This window comes from Tupaia chinensis, unplaced genomic scaffold (genome assembly GCF_000334495.1).
Source record: "Tupaia chinensis unplaced genomic scaffold, TupChi_1.0 Scaffold000700_1, whole genome shotgun sequence".
Classification (NCBI taxonomy): Eukaryota; Metazoa; Chordata; class Mammalia; order Scandentia; family Tupaiidae; genus Tupaia; species Tupaia belangeri.
In genome coordinates this window covers 762,875-787,646 of record NW_006160223.1, presented here as the reverse complement: position 1 = coordinate 787,646, position 24,772 = coordinate 762,875, and the positions used below count along the sequence as shown (strand labels likewise).

The 24,772-nt window shown below is 37.7% G+C and overlaps 1 long non-coding RNA gene across 1 annotated transcript in view; it reads right to left on the bottom strand.

The window, feature by feature from the left end:
- LOC102481767 (uncharacterized) overlaps positions 1-19,643 on the bottom strand; it is a 28,012-nt gene extending 8,369 nt beyond the window's left edge. The window contains exons 1-2 of the long non-coding RNA XR_336308.1: positions 19,448-19,643; positions 6,360-6,529 (exon numbers count right to left, since the gene is read on the bottom strand). This is a non-coding gene — a long non-coding RNA (uncharacterized LOC102481767). The remainder of the gene's footprint in view (positions 1-6,359; positions 6,530-19,447) is intronic.
- Positions 19,644-24,772: the final 5,129 nt, after the last annotated feature.

Sequence of the window (24,772 nt, the reverse complement as noted above, 5' to 3'; positions counted from 1 at the left end):
TCCACACTACTCCCTCCACTTGCTGACCCAATGAAATTACTTTTAATAAAATGTTAGATTATTTATTTAATCCAATATATCTAACATATTGTTAGTGACATATTTTCACTTTTTAGTATATATTAAAATTATTTATTTTCCACCTATAGCTAACGTCAAATTAGACTAGTTACAGTTATTCTGGCTAAGCATAGATATTGACACACTTTATTAAAAACAATCCCTGGGATGGCCCCAGGGTGGCTAGTAGTTAACAGAGCTAGATTCCACATGGCTGGCTACAGGTCAAGTCCCAGCTCCACTGGCTTGAAAAACATTTTGGGCATGTGTATTCAAAATTCTGACAGGATGGAAAAATGAAATAAAAAGTGCTGTAAAATGGCCATACCTTATTGAGCGAAAATGCATTTTTTCTTTGAAAAATGTATGCATGTTCCGGCAAACAAACAACAACAACAAAAACTTCAGTTTCTGTATACCATTTTATAGGAAAACATCTTGAGATTCATCATGAATATGAGATTTGTTGATGTTCATACAGGAGGAATGTAAAGAAGTTGAAATTTGGGCATAGTTCTACAGAGGTTAAGTGAGTGTTCTATGATGTCACGTTTTCATATTGGAAAACAAAGGATTGTGGAAATGACCATTCCTTTCTGGGGTGTTCTCCTCCTTTCCCACTCAGTCTCTCCCTGGAGAGCATACGCACCCTCTTGCATATTAAAGAAAAATTTAAAAGAATGGAAAGTTCGGGACCAGCAGTTAGCGTAATGGCTATGTCGCTGGACTCCCACCTAATTGACCGTGGTTCGCGTCCCGGACCCAGTGGCTTAAAACTCACACTGGGCACGTGTGCATGTGTGCCCAAGATCCCAAGAGGAGAATGGAGGAGAAGGGATTGTGGTGTGGCCATCTCCCTGGGGGGGTGATTTCTCGCTCTCTGTCTCTCTGTCCAGTGAGCGCACGCGCCCTATAGCGAAAACCTCTCAAAAAAAAAAAAAGAATGGAAAGTTTCAAAATTTTTCACATACCTCTCACTTCTCTACACACACAACCAGTTTGCCCTATTGTTAATATCTTGCATTTGTGTGTTACATTTTTCACAACTAATAAGTGAATATTGATGTATTATTATTAACTAAAATCCATAGTTTACATCAGGATTAATTCTTTGTGTTACATGTTCAATGGCTTTTGATTAATTACAATATCATATAGAATAATCTCACTCTCCTAAAAATACGCCACACTCCACCTATTCATCCCTCCCTTCCTCCTTCAAATCTCCAGACTACTACTGATTGTTCTACTATCTCATTAGTTTTGCCTTTCTCATACAGGCACACAGATGGAATGTTACAGACTATAGCCTTTTCAGATTGGTTTCTTTCACTTAGAAATATGTATTTAAGATTCTTCACTGTATTTTTATAGCTACATAGCTCATTTCTTTTAAGCAATTGAATAATATTCTACTGTATAAATGAAACCCAGCTTATTTGCCATCTACCTACTAAAGAACATCTTAGTTGCTTCCAAGTTCTGGCAATTATGATCAAAGCATTATAAATGTTTTTGTTCAGGCTTTTGTGTAGACATAAGTTTTCAAATCATTTGAATAAATACCAAGGGGCACAACTGCTAGGTTGCATGTTAACAGTATGCTTAGTTTTTAAAGAAACTTCCAAACTGTCTCTCAGTCTGACTGTACAATTGTGCACTTCCTTCAGCAATGAATGAGAGTTCCAGTTGCTCCACATTCTTGTCAGCATTTAATGTTATCAGTATTTTGGATTTTAGTCATTCTAATTGGCATTTAGTGATATCTCATTGTCATTTCAATTTGTAATTTGCCAATGACACATTTTGTTGAGAACACTCATATATTTACAACTTTAAATGCCACCATTACCACTACTCACTAAACTTAAATAAACATTTCCTATGCTAAGCACTATGTGAATCACTTTTCATGTTATTTTTTTAATAACCCTGTGAGTCAAATGTTATCAATATAATGCATCTTGTAGAAAAGAACAGAAGTCTAATGAAGTTAAGAATGGTGCAAATAAATGTTGAATCTTGACCCTAAGGTCTTGACTTCAAGTCTCATCTCTTAAGTACTAAATCCTTTTTACTTCTAAGTGTCATCCCTGAATCTCCTACTTTCAAAACCAGTCAGGATGTTGGTAAAAATTTAAATTTCTAGATTCGTATGCTCTGTTTTGTATCATTTAACGACAGACATACATTCTAAAATTAATTATGTCATCAGGCAATTTTACCTTCCATTAACATCGTAGTGTTCTTACATAAACCTAGAAAGTATAGCCTACTACATGCCTAGATTGTGTGGTATAATCTTTTACTAGGCCTCAAACCTGTGCAACATGTGACTGTAAATAGTATTAACAACTGTACTATGACATTAACTATTCATGTACCTAAACCTATGTAAACCAAAAAGATACAAAGTATGATAAACTAAAAAACATGTGAACAGACTAGAAGTTACGCTGGACAAGTTCATGTGTGAGTGGTAGGTGAATGTGAACAATTAGGAAATTATGGTATACTATGGCAGACCTTTATAAAAGTGTGACCATTTAGGCTATATTACATTTATTAAAACTTTCTTTCTTCAATACTAAATTAGCCGGGACCAGCAGTTAGCGTAATGGGTATGTCACTGGACTCCCACGTAGTCGACCGCAGTTCGTGTCCCGGACCCGGTGGCTTAAAACTCACGCCGGGCGCGTGTGCATGCGTGCCCAAGATCCCAAGAGGAGAATGGGGGAGAAGGGATTGCGGCGTGGCCATCCCCCCTGGGGGGTGATTTCTTGCTTTCTGTCTCTCTGTCTCTCTCTGTCTGTCTGGCGAGCGCATGCGCCCTATGACAAAAACCTCTCCAAAAAAAAAAATACTAAATTAGCCTTAATTTACCATTTACTGTTTTACTTTATAAACATTACAGTTTATTTTAAACTCTTTTATAATAATCTTTAGCTGAAAACACACATTGTATAGCTGTACAAATATGTTTTATTTCTTCATATCTTTATTCTGTATTTTTCTATTTTAAAAATATATGTTTTAAACCTTTTTGTTAAAACATAAGACACAAACTCACATATTAGTCTAAGCCTACACAGAATCAGGATAATCAATATCACTGTCTTCTGCCTCCACAACTTGTCCCACTGAAAGGGCCATGATGAATAAAACAAGAGGAGACTAAATGGAGCACAAGAGAAAATTATGCAAACAGAAGTTGTGGTAAACATAAAATATATGTTGAACCCAGCATACTATGTTACAGAAAACTTTACTTTTTAAATAAGTAAAAGGAGTTCACTCAAAACAATGATGCAAAGTATAGTAAAGACATATATCAATAACAGTCTTTTTTTTAAATCGAGTATCATGTACTATCCATAATTGTAGGTGCTTTACTTTTATACCACTGACCACACAGTGAGTTTGGGCACAAACACATGAGTAATGAAGACGTTACGCTATGAGGTTAGGACGGCTCCTACATCACTACACGATAGGAAATTCTCAGCTCCATTGTGACCTACAGGACAGCAATGGTATGTGTGGTCCCTCATTGACTGAAAGGTTATGCACCGTGTGACTATACTGCATCAGTATCTTTATGCTGGGAACCTGGGGTGGCAGATTCTAGGGCAATGTGAAATGGAGAACCACCATGCTACCATTCAGAGACTGCTCAAAGTTTACAAAAAGTTGTAATATTTTGTTTATATCTCGAATCATGTATTTTTAGAAAATACATTAAAAAAGCACAATTACTTATGTAAAATAAATGATTCAGTAAACTGCAACAGTACATTTTAAATGTAGATGAGTGGATAGTTTCCTCTGTCTCCTAATTAGAGGATACTCTGAAATCTTCCTCACAGACTGCCACACTGAAGAGAAGTTTAATAAAAGAAAAAAACTCAAGTCTACTGAACATCTACTATTTGTCCTTTTGCTACAATCTGAATGTTTGCACCTCCCCAAATTTATATGTTGGAATCCTACATGATGCTGTTAGGAGGTGGGGGCCTTTGAGAAGTGACCAGGTCGTGAGGGTGGATCCCTAGTGAATAGAATTAGTGCCTTTATAAAAGACAACCCAGAGATCCACTTTTTCCTTTCTAGCATGTGAGGACACAAAAAAGTGACATCTATGAACCACGACATGGGTCCTCATCAGACACTGTATCTCTGAGCACATTAAGGTTAAAATTCACAGCCTTCACAATTGTGATAAAGAATTTTCTGTTGTTTAAATCACCTAATTTATGATCTTTTTTGTTATCATAGTTGAATATACCCTCTGTCCTAGATATTTGGACAAACAGCATACAAAATACTTGTAGCATTATAATATATTTATCTACCTATAAAGTCTACTCATTGCCTTGATTGGACAGCAAAAAGTACACACACACACACACACACACACACACACACATGCATACACATGCATGTAAGGGAATGTTCAAAATGCTTATAGAAAAATAGAATTAAAGTATGAATTTATTTTGCTGGAAAAACAATTTCATGCACAGTTTTTTCATAGCATACATTTCTTTGAACCTACTGATATATAAATGAGTGTGTGCATGTGTGTATTATATATATATATACATATATATATTTACACTATGGAAAAGCTAAACAAAAAGTCAATATAACAAATACTCTGTGAAATTTGTGGATTAAAATAATCTTGTTCTTCATAGCTCATTATCTAAAACAAGAATTTTAAGGATATGACCAATAAAATTACCTGTGTTCCAAACCCTGCTGTGCCTCTAAGTAGCTGTGGAACCTTGGGCAAGATTCAGTATCATCTTTTAGGTCTCGGTGTGCAAGACTCTAAATGGAGGTAGGAATAACGTCTATAATCTAGAGTTATTGCAGTAAAAGCATTACACAGTGCATGATCCACATTAAGCAGTCAATAAATGTGAGCTATTATTATTTTCACTATTATTACACACAGGAAAAATTCAAAAAAGGACGCAACAGAGTGGTAGAGTGGAGAGAGCGCTAGAAAGGTAGTGTGATAGTTAATGGTATAAGAAGCTAAATGGTATGTGACAGATGCATGGTGTGGAAATTAAGTATTCTGGGAACAGAAAACAGAAGAAATCACTTTTCACTGCAGTCGGTAGAATATCTTCTCTGAGGAGTCTAAATGAATTTGCAAATATTTTCAGGTGGAGAAAATGTGCATTTGCAGTAGATGTTCTCAAGGATGTACAAATTCAGAAACTTCAGCACTTCTAAGCAGATGGGAAAACCCCACTTGGACTCTCAGACACAGTCTGCTGTGCCAAGATTTGGCAATGTGAGCAGAGGATTAAGGCAGGTGCTATTATACATAGGAAAGAATCTTGGAGAAGGCATTCTAATACTCATTGAAGCACAGCTTGAATAGCAAGCTACTAGACCATTGTAGGTAGAAAATTGCAGTCTGAAGACCATGTTCCTTTAAACAAGCATGCCACTAAGTTCAGGAAGGCAAGAGTCATAGTCACCTGAAGCCACAAATCCTGCTAAGAAGAGAATTAATTGTTCTCTACATCACACCGACTGTTTAGTTCTGCAATCAATAAGAAAGAGTGAGCTCGGACTGGGACTCATTGCTTTTTCCAGGTAAATCTAGAATTGAACAAATAGACTTCCATGTACAATTTCTCCATGGTGTGCAACTCTGGCTAAGTTGATACAGTATTTAACACTATGCAAATGAGTTAATGGCCTTGCAATGAGGATTCCCAATAACAAAATACCATTCTCCTTACAACCTTTTTACTCTGTCTTGGTGTTTGCTAACTGTGAGGAGTTTTAAAAGAATGAGCAAGATTAGCATTCTAGTTTCAATGCTTTAAACACATTGGGGAAGGCTGGAGCAATTTTATAGCTGTATATACATTGGAGAGAGGGCATGACTTTGGAGAGAGGTTTACTATCACTTTAAAAAGTAACAGTCTGAAAGGAATTGTTTAGTCCCTGTCTTTTACTTTATATTCTTAATAGCTACCTCTTATGGAAAGTTTACTAAGAGCCAGGAACTCTACTATCAGTTTTTAAACTTTTATTTAAAAACAAAACACAATTTCAGAAAACCACACATTATTACTATAAGGCAAATACTACACTAGCTAGCTAGCTATCCAGAAGTCTCTCTATATGTTGTAGACTTCCCTTCCTAAAATAATCACTGTCCTAACTTTTACAGTAATCATTTTCTTGCATTTCTTTATGGCTTATCTTTGAAGAGTGTATCCTAAGGCACTCTAGTTGAGTCATACGGTTGCAAATGATATGTCTTTTACCTTCAGTTTAATAAATATGTCATCTTTCTCATCCCTACAGATTCCTTCTTGAAAACAAATCTGTTGACAAACTTGGGCCACTGTCTTGAGTTTGCCCCAGGGTAGGTTGGGTAGGTTGGATGATTAGATCCTCATGGTGCCAATTTATGCTCTTCTCTTCTTTGCATTTCCTGTGAATGGGCAACATGACATTCAATCAGATTCAGCTTTGATATCTTTGGCAACACTACAGGTAGTGCTGTGCTGTTTTTTAATGGGGAGGCACATTGATATTTAACACATAGATCTATTGTCTTATTGGAGATTCCAAAATGGTAATATTATCTTTCTATACATTATTTTTATATATTAGCTTAAGTAATTTTTTTGTGTAAGGAGATGTTTCACCTTGTCTACAGTCTGGTTATCCAGTGGTCTATTTCCAAAAAATCCAAACTGAGGTGTGATTCTTTCACTTTACCTGTTTTTGTGATAATTAGCTGATTCTTCACCATCCTCAGAACAGGACTAATTAGGATTTAGATATATTGGATAGATTCCTTGACTATTGTCAGTTTTATCCTTACCAAAGACAATTTTTTCCTTCTCTGATTAGGTGGAGCTTTCTTAAATTTGGCTTTTGATTTCCATCAAGTTTGTTCTCTTTAACTGCCTCCATGTTAGTTCATATAAAAATACTCCAGGTCTGCCTGCTATATTTCTTCTCTTAAATCTGAATTCAGCCAGTCCTCTGAGAATCCCTAGTTTCTTTTAACAGGGGACAAATGATAGTCATTGCTTGTAGGTTTATTACAAGTGAAAATGAGTATGGCCCTCTTAGGATATACTTATACTAAGAAATTATTTGTTGGATATCTGAAATTCAAATTTAATGGGTCACTATATTTTAATTGACAACTATTATAATTTCTACTAGATTGGTCATTTATTTCTAGATTGTGTTAGTCTAGACCCTCTGAGAAGCAGGTGCAAGCAGACGGGCAATAGAGTTGTTGGAGGAAATGTGGGGACAACAGGTGGCAAGGTGGTTAAGGGTGCTAGACTCCCACATGGCCGACCATTGGTTCAAGTCCAGGATCTGGCGGCTTGCTTTCTCACTTTCTCTTTCTCTCTCTCTGTCCCTCTCTAGTCAAATTTTGATTAATTCATTCATTTTAAAATGAATGATTGTAGGAAATGCTTATGAGGGAACAGGAGAGAATGAAAGAATCAGGAAGAGCCCTTAAGCTACAAAGCAGGCTTGACCACCATGAAGGGCAGAGGGAAGAAAGAATAGTTAAATAGGAAAGGTGTCAAACTATGTATGTTCAATTGTGAGAAGTATTTGGGAAGTCCTCAAGCCAAAGTTGCCAATAACAGAGTCTCACAGATCCTATGAAGATGATTGCTTTAGTAACCCTCCTGCATGTACTCAGTCACTTGCTGAGAACAGACAATAGGAAGCAGTCTCTCACTGCAATTGTACATTTAGAATGAGTTAACAATGATACCTCCAAATCAAAATTTCTAATTCAATTTCAGACCTTTATTGTTTTTTCATAAACCTCTTCTATTTGATAGATATCTTCTTTTTTCCTATACTGAATATCATGATTCTTAAAAACCTTAGAGATTTGAAAACTAGGACATCCCATTATTACTCATTTACTTTTCCAATATTTGGTACCCAGCAGTCTCAGTGTGACTAAAATAATAGGAGGGAGTTTTCAGAAAGTTGGTTAAAAAATAGATACTATGAAAAAAATGCATGAATTTAAAATTTTTACACTAAAATAAACTCACATTTCAATTCCATTTTTGCTACCAGCCTTGTAGAGTAGCCTTACATGACCACCACCCATTATAAATATTAAAAATAAGAGGGTTTTGGCCTAGTATATCTTCCTTCTTTGTATGTTGTTGTTGTTATACTTAATCTATTTTGTTATATAATAGAGCTATTGTGTACTTTACTATTGGACATTCATTTTTTTCTAATTCTATAGTACCCAAATATTTCATCTTCCCCATAATCCTTGTGTTCATGTCTCTAGCCCTGTGCTGTGGCACAATAGCTACTAGCTACGAAGGCTACTGAGCAACTGAAATGTGGCTAAATTGATACATGTTGTAAGATTTAAATAAACACTGGATCCTGAAAACGTATTTAAAATGTACAGTATCTAGTAATTTTAAAATGAGAACATCTTCCTTACATCAGATAACAAACCATTTAAATTATTCTTACTTTTTATTTTCTTTAGGTGGCTATTAGAAAATGTTAAATTACATATACGACTTTTCTTTCTTTTTTTCACTATAATCTTCCAGTCTTCTAGGTTTTCCAAATTTAACTCCTAGTAGATTTCTCAAGAAGAGCTATTTTTAAATTGTCAAAGGCTGTGTACAGTCATCAGAGAAAGGGAGAACCCATGCCCCCACCCCAACTGGGATGCTCACACTGCATCCTTCCCTATTTCTTCATTCTGTCAGGATTTTGAGCATGAACACATATGTGCTGAGTCTATTTTAAGTCTCCAGCGTTGGAATTTGAACCATGTCAGCCATGTGGGATCTGGCACCCTTAGCTAGTAGGCCATGAGATCGGCCCAGGAAGGGCTAATCTTTACTCTTAAAGTTTACTTTTACTATATATAAAATTCCTAGCCTATAATTCTTTTCTTAAATATTTTAAATGTTACTTTACTTTTTTTTCTTCTCCAGGATAAAATGTTGCTGTAGAAAAGCTAATGATAATCTAATATTAGTTTTGTTTATTTGTTTGTTTGTTTAGGTCAAGGGTTTCTTTTTGCCTACATGTCCAAAGAATTGTGTTTTTGAAGATCTCTTAATTGGACTGTGTTAATATTATTAGGCAAACTATGTGATTTTTTAAAATAAAGTTTAAGTTTCTGTTTCTATTTTAGAATCAATGATAGTTTTTAGTATTTGTTTTCTTTTCCTTTTTAAAATTATTTTGATTTATTTTATTCATTTAATCACTGTACATCACTACAGCTTGTAAAGTGAATTTACCCAACATGAATACACGTCACACCAGTCCAGTTGACTATACTATACACGTTATCAGTCATCCATTTCTGTGTCCTATATGTGTCTTGCCTTTCTATTTCCTCCTTGATTCCTTTCCTCACACTTTCCCCCCTTCTCTCATCTTCTTATCATGCTGTCTCCAGAGTTTCTTTCACTCTTGATTTGTCCTCCCATTCAGCCACTCCAGTAACTTGTAGATTTAATCTTTTTTGCCATCTATGGTCTCTTTGAAAATTCTTAACATTGTCATTATAACATAAAAGTAGTCATAAGTAATATGTAAACAAATGAGTGTCCAATATAACTGTTAAAAAAAAAAAGTAGATTGGACTTGGCCCTTGGGCTATAGTTTATCAATTTTTGGTCTTTAGAAATATTATTCTTTCTTTTTTTTTTTCTTGTGGTCATTTTGTATTTGAGATTAAATTTTACATAGTACTAGACCTTTATAATTTTCTATTGCTCATGTTTATGTCAATTTTATTTTCTAGAACTTTTAGATAGTAAAAAGTTTAGATAGGCTTTTCAGTCTCAGAGAAATCCTTTTCCTGTTATTATGTTATGGGAAAAAAAAAACTTTTTTTTCTTAGATTTTTCTAGATCTCTTCATTTTTTATCTGGATTTTCTGTTTTAGTAATTTCTATTATCTCTGCTGTGTTTAATTTTGACTCTACTTCCAGTAGTTTTTCCTCCATATGAGATCATGTGAGGTCAGCTTCAATATATCAAAGGATCTAAACTATCCCAGCCACCTTGACATAGATCTGTTAAAAACTGGAACCAGCAGATGGGTAATTGTTCCCTCGCTTGACTCCCACGTTGTTAACCTTGGTTCAAGTCCTAAACCTGGCAGCTTAAAATTCTTGCTGGGCACATGTGCATGCACGTCCAAAATCTGAGAGTAGAATGGAGGAGAAGGGATTGTGGTGTGCTATCCTCCTGGGGAGTTATTTCTCACTTTCTGTCTCTCTGTCTCTCTCTGTGTCTCTAGCGGGTGCACATGTCCTATAGCAAAAAATCTCTTTCTCAAAAAAGCAAAAACAAATAAATGAACAAAAACTGACATTCTGGGACCAGTAGATGGTGTAGTGGTTATATTGCTGAACTCCCACATGGCTAATTGAGATTCTAGTCCTGAACCAGTGTCTTCAAAATCATGCCAGGTGCATGTGTATGTGTGCCTAAGAGTCTGGGAGGAGAATGGAATAGAAGGGATTGTGGTGTGGCCATCCCTCCTGGGGAGAGATTTCTCATTTTCCCTCTCACTGTGTGTGTGTGTGTGTGTGTGTGTGTGTGTGTGTGTGTGTGTGTGTGTCTCCAGCAAGCACATGTGCTGTAAGGCAAAGAAAAAAGACCTTTAAAAAAAAAAGCTATGAGACACTGCTTACAAGCAAAAATGTTAACCTCCTGATTTTATCAATGTTGGCAACAGACATTATCCCCCTGGACTAGAGACAAAGCTTTCTTACTTATGGTCTATTAAGTATTATGAAAATGAGAATATTTATGTACATTCTCCTTGTCCCCAAGTCCCATGAGGAGAACGGTTCTACCCAGATAGAAGCCTGCTCACACAGTAGGTTGTATTTAGAAGAGGAACTCTGACCTTGAAAACCCAAATCTTTTATAACGGGAAGTAAACATTTCTGCCCTTTTTCCAGAGGGTGACACGAATTTTTTTAAAAATTAGTTTATTAAGAATGCTTTGTTCTTTCCTTCTTCCCAACCTAATGGCTATACAAATGTTTTTTAAAAGATACTCTGGAACAAAGAGCCTTTTCTTGCTAGTAAGAAACGCAAGAATATAAGAGGCCAGTGGAAAATTGACCCCGGCAGGGACTCTTTCGCTCCTGGAATTCGTGAAACCTCTCCTAGTTTCATGAGATTTTTAAAAATTGCTCCACTGTGCTTTCTAGTGTGTACCATGGACTATTTGGGGAAATCTCTTTTTTGAATATTTTGCAATTGTCAGGTCTGTCATCTGCTCCACTACTTTCATCTGCTTTCTTCTATATAGACACCAAGGGTACCCTGGCTGTGTGGCTTTCAGTGTTTAGAGATTTATAGGGTGTCTCACTATCTAGAAATGTTGTAAATGCTGTACTTTTGGTGTTGATGATTAAAATTCTTTATTTAGTTTAAACTCATGCTGACATCACTGTAGCCCATCTTCCCAAAATAGCCTTGTATTTTAAAGTAAGTAGACCAAACCTGATTGTACGTGTTTTTTTTTTTTAATCACTATTTTGAAAGTCAACTTTACCATGCTGCCATGTAGTTGTATCCTAAGATCTTACTAGATTTCATAAGATGATTGTATCATTTTTTCCCTTTCCCAAAACTAAGTGGAACTATTAGGCTGTTTTATCATCTTAATTGGAGGGTACGACATTTTTTTCTCTATAATACTTTGTACTTTTTCTTCAAGCTCTATTTGCATACCTCATGGAATAGTAATTCCTCATATCTGTTTTAGAGTATGTTGTCAAAAATATAGTAAGTCACCAGATAAACTTTTAAAATATATTTTCACTTAAGGACTCTGTGCAATAAAATAAAGAAAAAAAGTTGCAAGTATATGCAGAGGGGGTAAAGCAAACACAACTATGATTTGAAATTAAGTGTAATCTTAGAAGACTCTGTTGACCTTGTGATATTTCTTGATACTACTTAAATAACCTGTAGGAGTTTTAGCTGTATTTAAGACAATAATACATCTTATTCGATTTTAACATTTCTTCATTATTTTACTCAATATAGCTCCTCCTTCTCCAAATTCAGTGTAAAATTTATATATTTTGGAAGAAATATAATAAATTAGGAGTGATATTGCCAATATAACTGTTATCTCCAAATTTATTTATCCTTGTGAGCTCTCAACATTGGAAACTCAGTATTTTATAACACACAGTGCCTGTTCCCAAGCTGCAAAAAAAAAAAAAAAAAATCTCAAGCATACCTGATTTTTACTTAATGTTTTGGAACTAAGAAATATCTGGTAAATCCTTTACTCATCTAAAAACAGTACATTCAAAGAATATCAAGATTATAGAATTCCTACATGTCATATAAAGAAAAATGAAAACTTCAAAGACAGTGGAAGCAAAAATAAAATGTATTTCTATTGGACAACCCTACTTGATAAAATAAAGAAAAAGATACAAATTCATAGGAGGTGCTGACAGAATTTAATACTGGTGAAATGAGGGAAAGAAAGTTTTTTAAAAGAATATTTCTTATTTAGAAAGGAGACTGATTTAGACTCTTCTCCACTATCCCCACAGGCACACACATTTAATCCTACTTCCCCCAAATTTCCTTCTCCCTCAAGAATCTAAGTAGAAAAGATAAAATGTCACTTATTAAAATAAGAATGCAGAACAAATTAGTGCAAAATGATATACAAACTGCGTATGAGATTCAAACTACAAGAAGAATTTCTGAACCAAGCACCTGCACATCTGAGTTAGGAAAGGGTGTGAGAAGAGCTGGGTCCCAGTAGGACCCATTTGGGAAGATGGAAAAGTGAATGGATGGCTGTTGTATGAAGAGGAGCAGGTGATCACAGAGGAGACCTACCCATCCATCCTGGGAGACTCTTGATGTCTTATCAAATAAGAACAAATAGTCACAAATACTGGTGAGTAAAAACATAGTTAATTAAAGAGTATTTTTCTCACCACTGATTTGTATAAACGATCATTCTGTTATAGATCCTCTCTGCCTCCTCCACTGGTGCCTATTGCCTAATTGTGAAGTATAATATGTGATAAAGCATTACAAAAAGAGGTATGCTTGAAATTAATTAAGAATATTAAAGTCACCTCCAGAGGAAATTATAATTTAGACTACACATTCTAAAATTCTATGAATATGTAGAATTAACCAATGTTAGGAGCAATGTTTGAGACCTAACCAGTAAGATTTATGATATTTTATGTTTCATCTGAGGGCATATGAAATTAATGCACTCTAAGCTTAACATTTTACAGAAATAGCACTCTGACAACTTCAAAAGGTGTTTTCTAGGCTTCTCACACACACACCTTTTCTACTAGCCACTCATTCTTGTCTCTTCCTCTTCCTTTTTTCTCTCTCTTCTTAGATTTTGATAAAGATGTGTGAACTTCAGTAGATATTTATATTTTTAGGATAGAAACTGAGTAACTTAAAACATTTTCTTCTGCTCCCCAATAAATGTAGATAGGTGAGGATGGACATATAGATGGATATAAAAAGCAAATTACATTATCAGCAAGCAATGCATCTAAATTAACAGATTAAACAGAATTAAAGTGTTCTTCAGTAAGTCACGTATTTTAATATGCTTCATGTCTATATAGCTTGTATTCCAAGATGTCCTAAAACTATCATTTTTGTACAATCTAAACTGATGACTCTATGTGTTGAAATGTATTGGCTGAGGACTCAAGGACTTGCCTCAAGTTTCTTTTGGAAATTGTAGAAGTATAATTCCAAGTGATAGAAAGTCAAGTGATGGAAACTGCCAGGGCTCCTTCTGTCAGTGGATGTCCCAGCACCATTGTTCTCCAATCTCAGACTACCTCTGTTTTCAAGACGAAGATCATGGATGAGTCTGAATCTAGTATGAAATACTTAAACTGGGCTTAGTGGTGTGGGCCTATGATCCCAGCTACTTGGGAGGCTGAGATAGGAAGATCATGAGTTTGAAGTTAGCCTAGCCAACATAAAGAGACTTTGTCTTTAAAAGAATAAATACATAAGCAAGTAAATAAATAACTGGAGTATCATGGAAGCTGTCTAAAAGATAGAAATCCTCTTTTTCTTCCAATAAGTAGTCAAGATCTCACAGTAGAGTTTTCTCTTTCACACCATATGAAATTTTCCTGAATGGGAAATGTGCCTTTTGCTATTCTATGAATTACATAAAGAAAGAAGTCAGGTAACCATTGTTAAGTCTGAATGTAAGGGAAGACTTAGTAATACTGTATTTGTCAAGGACAAAGGAAAGATTATTGTGAATCATTAGAAAATCTACTCTCAGTTATAGAAATGAGAAATACCAGATTCAGAGAAATTTATTCATCAAAGGCAGACTCATTATCTGAAAAGGACAAGTGGTATGCCAATGTTTCTAAATACTCTTCCTTATTTAACAATCCGTGTGTCATTTGTCGAAAGAATCTGATTTAGGAAACTATTTTATTTCTTTGGAAATATGAAGAAAAAGATTAATATCAGTCTAGGAAAAAAGTTATATTTTCATTATGTTAACATAACCAATTCACTAAATGATTTCACATATGTATATATATATTCAAAAAAAGTAAGATAAATTAACACCAGCCCTGTGCTGAACATCTACTGGGTAAAAATAATAGCAGGTAACAGCACAATATTCTCCAGTTGTTCGGGTGCTATGATTCAGCTATAGGTAGAAAAGAGTACATGAAAACAATCATCTGTGTTTTACTATCTCAATGCCCTTAGACATGTCTTAGAAAGGCTGTGGGGTGAAAACAAGGTGTGGGTGTGTAACTATAACAACCAAGGAGGTTCTACATCATGAGACCTCAGTATGAATGAGCAGTTTGTCAATATCTTTAGGTCTCTAGTGAGTAACAGGAATGGCTCTCAGGATATTGCAACTCTGTCTGCTTCCACCAGAGATCATAATTGGGCTATGAATTTTTACAACAGGGAAGTCTTCCTGTCAGAGACTGAAACTGACAAAAAGTTTAGTTATTCTAACGCCAAAAGAAACTCAAAAAATATTGAGTACTGTGCATGAATATCACTTAAATGTGAAGTGTTGTTACTTTTTTTCTTTCTTCTTTTTTAAATGTTTATTAGAATTTACTGGTTAGAGTTTCTAAAAGATGACTTGTTTCGGAGGATCGTTCAGCATACTGGTTTTCTGCCCAACGACATGATGTGCAATTTGGGGAATTCAAGAAGCCGATTGAGGCCAGTAGAGGTGATTTATAAATCGAAACCAAATGATAGCAGAAGATGTGAACTAAAGCTATTTCTTCATCTGCAAGAGCTAATTGGGCACATTTCAGGCCAGGTCTCTGAAGACACAGCTCATGAACCCTGTCTTCCTGTTACAGTGCTCATTACAGACACTTGCTAGAGGACTGGCTAATGCTAGGGAAATCCTCATCAAGGTGGCCTTCAATGACACCACAGATTTACCTCAGGAAGGAGAGGAGGAAAAAGTTGTGAGAGATTCTAATCAACAAACTGCTTACGGAGTCCTATTTGCCTTATCTAATTTATCTAAAACAGAAGAGTTTGTCTCTGAAGGCTTTCCTGCTTCACAAAATCTCAAAGGACTTTTGTCTTTCTCCGACATATCTGAGTTTAGCCAGGCCTTGTTTGTTCCTGGTTCTTGTTAGAGTGAATTTTAATGCTTCATTTCTGGGCCTACTGTTTGCTATAGTAGATTGACCACAGCACGGATGACCTATGTATTTCTGAAACAGCCTATGTTTGCCAATGATGTTGTAACATTTTAATGATAACATTGAATTAATTCAAATATTATCTAAATTTCAGAACCTGTCCTCAATTATTGGCCTTGATATGTCTATGTAAAATGAAACAGACTGCATCTGACAACTTATTTTAAAGAATCTAATATAGACAAAAGAAAGACATGTTCACTATGTTGGATGTGAGAAAGCTATTCATTGACTTCAGAAGCTGAAATAAATCTACTGAGAAAGCAGCTTTATAGGTTATGTCTACATGGAAACCTTGAATCTGGATTTGAGGCAATACAATTTTCATAGACACGTGATAGAGTATGAATCCCAGGAAATCTTCCAGAATGAAATGACCACATGGTGCAAGGTTTAGATATTTACAACCCCAAATGAGTAAATTTTGTTAATCAGTCTTCCCAGGTCATTTTCAGATGTATCATCCCATATCATAAAAACTATAGGACAATCTTCTTTCTTAAAGGCATTACTTATTTAATTTATCATTTCATTATTATTATTTTTTTTTGGAGAGGTTTTTGCTACAGGGCACGAGCACTCACCAGAGAGACAGAGAGAGACAGAGAGACAGAAAGCAAGAAATCATTCTCCAGGAGGGATGGCCATGCCGCAATCCCTTCTTCCTCCATTTTCCTCTTGGGATCTTGGGCACGTGCACACATGCTCCCGGCATAAGTTAAAGTCACCGGGTCCGAGACTCAAACTGTGATCAGCTACATGGGAGTTCAGAGACATAGCCATTAGTCTAACTGCTGGTCTCATATTATTATTATTATGTATTTTCTATAGTCACCAGGGAGAGAGGGAGAGAGAGAGAGAGAGAGAAAGTAAAAAAACAAATCACCCGGTCTGAGACTCGAACTTTGCAGCCCTGTGGGACTCTAGTGCCTTAACTACCATGATGCCCTCTGACCCCAGGACAATTTTCTTTACCTCTGTATGAGTGCTATGAAATGTGTGGTTGTCCATTAGTTAACTCATCAAAGATACTGTTAGAGAAAAAGTACACAAAAATTATTCTGTAAATCTCTACAAAACTCTCTCCAAATAGATTTTGATTTTCAGAAATGATACCCCTAAACAATTTAAAATTTTCCAATGTCTAAAAGCATATTCAAGAAACGTTATAATACGAAGAACTTCAAAGGTTTGTGAAAAAATGGAGCTAAAATATGAGTTTGTTTTGTGGAAAAATATTGAATTCCATGCATAGCTTCATCATAATGCACATATTTCACAAATTCTTTAAAGACATGCACACTTGGTGGATGTTAAGGATCTTTTGTAAAATAACAAACTCATGTATTTAAAGATTTTTTTGTGCTTCTCTAAGCATTTAATTAACTCACTAAATGTTAAACATATAAAATAACTTTTCATTCAGGGGATGGTCTTTTGATTTATATAGCCAATATACAATTATAAAAATTTACAGAAAGAAGGGTTCTTAATGGTCACACAGTCCAACAGCTTAATCTCCCCAGGTAAGAAAGTGAAGGCAGAAGCTAAGTGACTCCCTTTGGCCAATAGCTCCATGCCAGGTGGAGCAAGAGCACCAACCTGTCAGCACTTGCTATCGTGGCAGAGTGCCCCGTTGTCTGTAATATCTACATTTAGATCTAAATTTAGTTCATATGTAAAATTTTGTAGACATTTTATTGTACATTATTTTTTTGTTTTCCTTTAATGAGAACATAATCAGAAAACAAATAAACCATTGTAAATGTTTTCTCTTGGGGTATAAAGTATCTCCTTATTCTTTTCTTAAACATTTGGAATTTTTGTAAATAGGAAATTAAGTTGAAAATAATGTAGAAAATCTTACGTTATGTGTCAAGTGAATCACGTTTTTAAAAACAGATTATTTAAGTTGGGACAATCAGTTTACATGTGATATCTTGATTTGTAAACAAAGTAGATTTTACAGTAAATAATAACCACAGATGCAATAGTTGAATTTTTTTAACGTCTTAGGGCACATGCCTATGCCAGAAAAAGGGAGAGAGAGAGAGAGAGAGAGAGAGAGAGAGAGAGGGAAGGGAAGGAAAGGGAAGGGAAGGGGAGGAAGAAGAGGGGAGGAGAGGGAAGGGGAGGGGAGGAAGAAGAGGGGAGGAGAGGGAAGGGGAGGGGAGGAGAAGGGAAGGGAGGGAAGGGAAAGGGAAAGGAAGGGAAGGGAAAGGAAAGGGAAAGGGAAAGGACCCTATTAACAGGGCTGGTCCAGTGCAATCCTTCCTCCTTCATCCCATCAAAATCTGTTGAGATGAGGATTCAAACCACAGTAGGCCATGAGGGATCAGGTTTCCTCCACACAGCACTTAACTTCTTTTCTACAGGATTGGTCCTCAATTGCTGAATTTAATCAAACAAGTAATCCTAAATAGAATGAAGATAATTTCCTCTAGTGAATGCTAGTGCTCTACATGACAGAAATTCCTGTTGTAAAGTATTTTTCAAGTAGATTGTCCAAAATAGAAACACCTTGAAAAGATAAATATACTCAAATAATGAATAAAAGAAGAACATGCAAAGACAGAGACATTTTCTGAATAATGTGAAACAGTTACATGTAAAAGAAAATCTTGATTTTTTATTTGCTGAATAGATAAATACACTCAAATAATGAATAAAAGAACATGCAAAGACAGAGACATTTTCTGAATAATGTGAAACAGTTACATGTAAAAGAAAATCTTGATTTTTTATTTGCTGAATGAATTGTCCAGTAGCTCTTTTCTAGTTGTTTCACTTTTCACATTTGTCTTATACTTTCACAACTAACCACATTATTCCTATTGAAAGCCATTTCTACCGAAATGGAACAAATAAGTCACTCACAATATGCTCTGGAGTACATATTTTGAAAAGCAAGACCTCTCTTCACCCTAATTCTGTTTTTCTACTGATGATCACAGATACATTCACTTACTTAAATGTTTTAAAGAAATCATTGTTACAATTAATATCTAGGAAAAGCATGTTTCTTGGCTGACCACAGCAGGAACACAGTTCCTACTACTTTACAATAGTTCCTCAGCTGGGAAGTGGTTAATTCATGGACTGAGTGATTAAACAAGTAGGGATTCTGTCCTTTAGTTAATAAAACCCAGCCACAGCATCCCCCACATTCTCTATTCCTTCTGCGGATTCATCAACATCTGGATATTTTACTCTTTCCTGCCTTTTTTTCTGGTGAGCAATTCCAGACAACCTGTGTCTGAGACTCTTGGGGTCATCTACTTTAATCAGGTTCTGATCAGCACCCTAAGGAAAGCCAGGTGCCCATGTCTCTGGATGAAATTGGTGAACTTCGTCTATTAAACCTAAGAATTCAACTCCCCGAGTTTCACTGATTTGTATCCATGCCCCAGGCTCCCAGTACTCCACTGTAAGATAAGCTGCCTGCAGCCAAGGAAATACTTAGGTTTGGTTTTTAACTTAGCCTCTCCCCACGTGCCAGCCCTCTGGTCCTTACAGTGTGTTTGGCACGTGGTGAGTGCTCAATGATCAGACTTTGAATGGGAGACGAGTGGGTTAAGAGAGGAAAGGCTCTTGAGAGGACTTACAGTTGGAGGACTTTTCTACAGGCGTTCAGGAAGAGATAAGGAAAAAGAAAGTGAGTAACAGATTATCATCATTATGGTTGTTTTTAATCAGTCTTCAGGAATTTCACCTGCACGAGCCAGGCAGTTTTCTAGAAACCAGGCTGTAGTCTAAGATAACTATTGCTTCAAACCGAGAGGCGCAGAGCCTCAGGCCACAATCTGGAACATCCCCTTAGGTTCTAACAGGCGTTGCCCACCCACCGTGGTGTTCCAGACCCCAGTCCCCACCTGCCTCTTGCCTTCTCAGGGCGCTGGAGCATGCCCAGTGGCAGCGCCAGAGCCACCGAGGGCTTCACACGGGCGCGCTCCGTTTCTCCGGGTTTTTGCAGAAGCCCGCGGGGGGCGGAGGGGGGGGGGGACCCGCGGAGCCTGCCAGCCTTGGCGGCGCGAGTGGCGAGCTCGCGCGCCACGCAGGTCTCTCTCCCGCGTTGCGGTTGCTCGGGGGATGGTGGAGCGCCGCGCCGGGCTGCTCCACCTGGCTGGCTGAGCGCTGCGCGGGGAGCCCCCGGGGGCTGGCGGCCGGGAGGGCGGGGAACGAGGACTGCAGTAGAATGAGAGCTCGGAACCTCAGGCGTTGCGAGACGTCGCTCCAGAGCGGTCAGGTGCCGAGAGCCCGCCGCTCGCAGCTCCACTAACTTGCCACTTGATCGTCTCTGGTCTCCGAGGTTCTCTACGGTTCGGGTGATGGGGGGGCGGGGGGACTAGGGAGTTAGAGGGTCTGCCTAAGCCGAAGGAGGGATCCTGCGCTGGGGAGCCTGCCTGGTGCCGCTCTTCCCCCCACCCCGTCGCTGCCGCTTTCTCTTCTGCCAATTCGGAGAGCGCCGGGTGCCTGTGACATGCAATCGCTGCCAAGTGACGGTCCCCGAGTCTGAAGTGCCCGCGAGGAAGTGAGCGCCAACGAGGGCCGCCGGCGATGACAGCCATGAAGCAGGAACAGCAGCCCACCCCGGGAGCCAGGGCGAGCCAGGCGCAGCCGGCGGACCAGGTGAGAGTTGGCAGCTGCGGTCAGGCCCTCCCGGGAGGGGTGGCTCCAGTCCGTGCTTCCCCCGCCTCTCGGTCGGGCAGGGCTCCCACGCCTCCCTCTCCCCACCCTCCTCCCGCCCCAGTTCCAGGCTCCCTTCAGCTCATCCATGGACTCTGCAGGAAGTTAGAGCATCTGAGTGCGCTCCGGGGCCGGGCGAGAGGATGCACAAGGTGGAGAGCCGCGGGGACGGGGGGAGAGAGGTAAAGGCTCGGGGTGCTCCGGGGAGCCCCGCTGGGCGGGCGAACGAGGGAGGGAGAGGTGGCAGCTGCCAAGCAATGGGGGCCTCTTTGCTTCCTGTTAACGCACGCTGGAAGATCCTACCGCGCTTCAAGAGGTGTCCACTGTCAGGGTTCAAGCCCGGTCTTCCCGTAGCCCCAAAGCGCGCTGGCGAAGCGACCGGGATGGGCAAATGACCTTTAGGCGGGCAGTTTTCCCCCTTCTTCTTTTTCTTTTGAGGAGATTGGGATGAGAAGGCTGCTGGAGGAGAGGGTGTTCCAGGCATCGCTATTCTGTTGAGTGGAAAGCTGCTTGGGGGAACAGAAAGGTATAGATTATTAAAGGAGCTGGAAAGGTAGCGGCTTTAGTGATTTGTCTGGTCCGATGTGTTCTGTCTGCAGAGATGAGGTGCCCTGTGTTGGCTGAGGGCTCTTGCTGTCCCTTTTCTGTCCTTCCGCATTTGCTACCCCTTTTCTGTTTCGGTTTTTAGGCATCTGTAGCATAACTGTATGGTGAATCCCCATGTCGTTTCTGTCTCTGAACTGAGAGGATTTGTGAGTTCTTTTGTCGTCGCTTTTTCCCCAAAAGTTGGAGGGTCGGAAGCGCCGAGGCGCTCTGGTGAGAAGGGGGTGGGGGGTTGTGATGAGCCGGCTCCCTGCGCGGTCGCGTGCACAGCACTTAAAGACTCAGAGCAGAGAATCGCACTTAGGTCCGTGGTTAACTGTGAAGCTGGAGGACCCAGGCAATGGGGCACAGAGATGGAGCTCTTTGCCCGGAGAGCACTGTCGAAGGCCGCCGGAGGCGCTCCTGCAGAGACACTCCCAGCTTACTGAGAGAAGTGAGGTGCAGGGGGTGGAAGGAGCTAGGCTCCTGGAGCAACCGGGCTCTTCTTGTCTTCCGAGCACCGAAGCCTGTTCAGGGGAGCTGTCCAAATCGCCCGGGAGAGGCAGCGAGGCAGAGGAGGCAACGCCAGGGATGCCGTGATTAATATTCCAGTCCTGGGCATCGTTCCTGGCTCATAGTCTCTCTTCTCCTGTTCCTCTCCCCTTCTCATTTTCCTCACATATGTTTCACACAGGTGGTGGGGGTTACTCGACGTTTCAAAGCGCCCTCCGTTTGCCAGAGTACACGTTTCTTTTTTCTTTTTTATTTTTCCTTCTACTAATCATTTGTCTTCTTAAACCATCCTCTGGCCCTGAGTTGAGTAGGAAAATGTTAAAACATGTCACCTATCCTTTTTCTTGGACCTCCCTGCACAATGCACCCCTCCTCCTCACCCCAGCACACATCACAATTTGGACACTGATTAGCAGATGCATAAAATAATATCAGAAAAAATCAAGAATTGAACAACCTCCTTCAGACTGACAGCTTTTAAATTTCATTAGCAAGCCACTGAGCCTCTCTACTGCTCTTGGAATGATGCTAGCGATAAGAATGATTAGTCAGGTGAGAGTCCCCACATGAAATCTTTGCTCACTAACCTGTGACACCAGCTGGTTACTTGAGGGGCTGCAAACAGTTCAGTGGTGGAGATGAGGAGGAAGAAGCAGACACACAGAAAATGAACTTGTACGTGTAAATAGCGGGTGCATTGCAAATAAACAGCAAATCCTTTTGTCAGGACTAATCTAGTACTTAAAATTCATATGAAAGTGTAGATTCAAGCTTGAATAGATTTTTCTTGATAGAAGGCAATTTTTTAATGACCACTTCAAATAATCAGGAAGTTGCCATTCACAGAACTCTTGTTTCAATTGAGTATTTTAAAGTGTCTTTCTGAGCATTTGCTTGATTTTAAAATGTCAATGGTATGCATTTTATGCAAGTGTTTAAGTAAAAGAGATTGATTTTGCAGGAAGAAGGAAATCCGACTGAAATATATATGGCAGTATCCCACTGAGGGTTTTTCAAGCAATCCCAGGAAATACCTTTATCTTTTACAGTCTTTGTCTAAAATTTGGCATAATATGATGGCCAAAAAGTGCAGGGTGCTGCAAATGCTTAAACTACTTTTCATAAGGTTACTAAGTTTTTATTAAAGAGTATTAGTCATTGTGGCTTAAGTCGCAAAACTCTAATGCAATATATGACATAATATCTATGGGACAGATGTGATGAATTTAGTTTCTATGCTTTTTCAAAAAAATTACAAAGTTCAAATAAAAATACAATTTTATGAAATTCTACCTAGTGGTTACATAAGGACCCTGTTCTAGGTGATCACTCACTATATATTGATTTGGAACGATTTAAGTTTTTGAATGTTACCAAAAAGGTCTTTCACTTTCCATGGAAGAGATTTTTATGAAACCTCAAAGATGCTTTGCCCTGAGGCCATCAAATACCTATTTCCACTTACAGAACAGCAGAACACCATAGTCTTTCTTCTAAGTGAAAATGGTTATGAGTCATATCATTTGGTTATTGGTTACTGTGAGAGTCCTCTGGAGGGCTCGACCTCCTTGCTTCACCTTACCTGTACAGTCCTCTGGCTCAGAGTGCTGTGACCAGTGGCATACACTGCCCAGGAATTGTCAACAAGCATGACAGGGACTATAGCTTTTATTAATATTCTGAATTTTGGGAGGTTTTTCTCTTTTTTTTTTTTTTGCCATTTGACTACTCTTTCTTTTAAGGGCTAATCAATTAATCAAATGGTTACAAATGTTTTTTATATTTTCATAACACTTCATATTTACAAAATGTCAAAAAAACAACTGCTTTGACTTAGTTAGAGTTGGTCATTTCTACTTAACAAGATCAATATCCTATTTTACCTTGAAGTATATAAGCTCTTCAGTTGCTGATGGTATTTTTTTTATTTTTTTTGAAATAACTTTCTTAATGCTTGCCATTACACAGTACCCTTCTCAGGTTTGAAAAGGTAGTCTTTATTTAAATGCATTTTTAAATTTAATAACAAAGCAACTTTTTAAGGTAGTTCCATTGCCATACCTATCTTAGAGATAAGAATATAAAAGGTTTTAAAAGTTTAGCAAATTGGTCAAGCTCATCTTTATATGCGGTGGAGGTAAGACTCAGACAGGAGCTGACTTAAGTCAGAGAAACCCCATCTCTTCTGCACAGTTCAAATATAATGCATTCCTATTAGAAGAATGCAAAATAATTGAAAATTACGTGTCTATGTGCACAAATTACTTTGACTGTAGCATGGTGAAGAATTTGTTTAAAGTTTCTACAAAAAATGCAAATAATAGTTCTTGAAACTTTAAAGTTAATTTTGTGTCTCTTCCATTGACCTAAATAATGTGAAAAAAAACAGAGCCTCATAAATACGATGGAAATTTTTTTAAAATCTTTGTGTCATTTCCCCCATAAAGATCAGAGTCTCAAGTTTTGTTAAATGAGGTTTTTGGGTTTTTTTTGCAAGTTTTATAATTTTCTCACATTTCCACCAGGTGGCACCCTTCTGCTAAGTCCAAGGGTTAAAAATATCACCTAAAGTACTTGGCTGTCTGCAACACCAAAACAAAACAAAAACAAAAATCACATGATGCACAAAAATGAAAACAAACAAATAGAAGGCAATATCATTTCTTTGCAGTAAGACTAAAATATATATTTTAAAAAAGCAGCTAAAGACTGCATTTTGATAGAAAAGCAAACTCTTACAGTCAAATATTTAGCAGCCTTTTGATGAAATAATTCATGTCAAAATTGTGATCAAATATAAAATACATAAAAGTCTTTTTGCAAATAGTTATTGTAACTGATGTAAAAGTAATATTAACCTAAAATCTTTCAGTATAGAAATTTATATTTAGCATTTTTACTTTAGCTTTGGTCTAGCAATCTGGATTAAAATTTTCAAATATATAGTTAACAAAAACTTGAAAAAAAGTTTTTCTTCCCAAAGTCCCTTGTTAATATGTAAACATATCACAATTTAGCCAATAATCTATTGTTCTTAACATAGAAGTTGCAAATTTTTTTTATAAGTTATACTAAAAAATTTCAATAGAAGATATATTACTTTTCTTTCTTTTTTTTTTTTTTTTCTTTTTTTTTTTTTTTTGAGAGGC